The sequence below is a fragment of the Humulus lupulus genome, chromosome 7 (genome assembly GCF_963169125.1).
Source record: "Humulus lupulus chromosome 7, drHumLupu1.1, whole genome shotgun sequence".
Classification (NCBI taxonomy): Eukaryota; Viridiplantae; Streptophyta; class Magnoliopsida; order Rosales; family Cannabaceae; genus Humulus; species Humulus lupulus.
The window spans coordinates 125,199,743-125,202,116 of NC_084799.1; the positions used below are offsets into that span (position 1 = coordinate 125,199,743).

At 35.1% G+C, this 2,374-nt stretch overlaps 1 long non-coding RNA gene across 1 annotated transcript; it reads left to right on the plus strand.

The window, feature by feature from the left end:
- The first annotated feature begins 333 nt into the window (after positions 1-333).
- LOC133789894 (uncharacterized) lies at positions 334-982 on the plus strand. The gene is made up of 2 exons (XR_009873771.1): positions 334-527; positions 613-982. It is a non-coding gene; the product is annotated as an uncharacterized LOC133789894 (long non-coding RNA).
- The last annotated feature ends 1,392 nt before the right edge of the window (positions 983-2,374 follow it).

Below are 2,374 nucleotides of genomic sequence, written 5' to 3' on the forward strand. Positions count from 1 at the left end.
TTATTGCACGCGTGACTAATTTTTTTATGCGCGTGGAAAATAACATGTTTGAATTTAGTTTTCAGCATTGTAAATTATTCGGAATTTTTTGAAAATTTACAGAATCCTCTAAATAACTACAATATACACGGTCATAAAAAAAATCACGCTGAAACTTGTTTAAATATTGAGAGGTTTCTTTTTTAAAACCCTACCAAATAAATTTCCAAAAGTATATACATGTAATTTGAGTGTGCAAATTGGAAGTTATTAGGAATACTGTTTGGATTAGTTTTAGCTAAATAACAATTTCCTTATTTTAATTAATCATGTACCTGACTTATACTAAAATAAGCCAGCTCCTTTGTACTAATTTCACTAAGCAATAATCCAATTTCATTCTATTTTCTCTACTCGATTTCTTCCACAATATGGTATCAGGATGGGATAACTAGGCTTTCCCTTTGATCCCTCCTCCTGCTCATCTTATTCTTCCTCTCCAGCAAGCAGTGTCTTCCATTCCAACTTCGGCTTCGTATCTTCCCAAAGTTGTGTTCTCCATTTTTCAATTTCTTTCTTGTTTCTACCGTCCAATCTACCTCTAATATGCCATGTCTTCTCCACCATCTACAGATGAAAATCCATTGTCTTTTTTGACGGAATCGCAAGCCATAGTCACGGGAAATTCGCCTTCCCAAATGAATCCTCCAGTATTAAATGCAAGAATGATGATTGAAGACCCTTTGGATCCTTGTTACTTTCATCATGCGGATAATATAGGGAATGTCTTGGTGTCGCAGCTCCTCACTAGCCAAGACAATTACACATCTTGGAGTAGAGCCATGAAACTCCATCTTTGTGAAGAACAAATTGGGTTTTCTTGATGGGTCCATTCCTAAACCTTCTCCTTCTAATTCTTTATTGTATAATGCTTGATTTCGTAACAATAACATTGTTATTACTTGGATCTTGAATTTGATTTCTAAGGAAATTTTTGGTAGAATTTTGTATGATGAATGAGCTGCAGAAATTTGGAATGATCTTAAGGTTAGATTTCAACAACAAAATTGCCCTCGCATCTTCACTCTCAGGCATGAATTGATGAACCTTAAGCAAAATCTTTAGTCAGTCAGTATATACTATACTCGACTCAAGACACTCTAGAAAGAATTATCAACCTACAGAACTTCTTGCACATGTAACAAATGCACCTGTGGAGGAGTCAAGGTCAGAGGAAACATACTACTCATGGATCCTTTACCTTCCGTAAGTAGAGTTTTCGACCTTGTTACTCAAAAAGAAAATCAACTTGGTACAGGGCACGCTACTCCTACCACTGATCCCCCACACAATCCGTCTATGGATTTTGCACTCACAAGAGACAAACCAGCATCTCAAAAGATAGAATATGGAACCACTCACTCTTACCCTCCCAGCAAAAATTGACCTCTCTGCACACATTGTAACATCCCTTGTCATTGACAAGTGTTACAAAATCCATGGATGCCCTCCAGGTTACAACAAGCCTCGGCCTCCACCAAATGCAGGTTCCAACCAAGTGCAAACCAGTGAGCATAATGTCTCTCATACTAATGAGAATACCATTTTCCTACCTCAACTATACAAAAAGTGTGTCTTGGATTGTAGATTCAGGTGCTATCTGACACACTTTCTCAACTATACATCTTTTTACCTCTTTGAGTCTTATCCCACCAACTAAGCTTACATTGCCTAATAACTCTGCTTTATATGTGCATTAATTATTCTGGAATAGTAACTTTGCACAATAATTTAACTCTTCAAGATGTTCTATATGTTGATAATTTCAAGTACAACATTATTTTAGTTAGTGCCTTAACTATTTTCTAAGAGAATCTCCATTACTTTTTGTTATAATTCGTTTTCCATACAAGAAATCCAAGATGATGATTGGCAAGGGTAGTTCTAGTAATGGTTTGTATACTTTGGATGTGACTCTCCTCATCTCCCACATCAATTTGGTCAGTGCAGAGATTTGGCACTCTAGATTAGGCCACTTATCTTTTAAATGCTATATATACTAGGTGATACTTAACAATGTAATACTACTCAATTACACAAGAATTCTACTTGTTACATTTGTCCTAAGGCAAAACAAAGAATATTGTCTTTTTCAAATAATAATCATTTTGCGGAAAATCTCTTTGATAATGTGCATTGTGATATATGGCGTTCCCATCATATACCTTCTCACTTTAATCACAGATTTTTTCTAACACTTGTGGATGATAAATCAAGATTTACATGGATTTATCTTTTTAAGCACAATTCTGATGTGATCACTATTATTCCTATGTTTTTTACTATGATTGAAACACAATTCAGTACTATTGTTAAGTGTTTTAGATCTAACAAT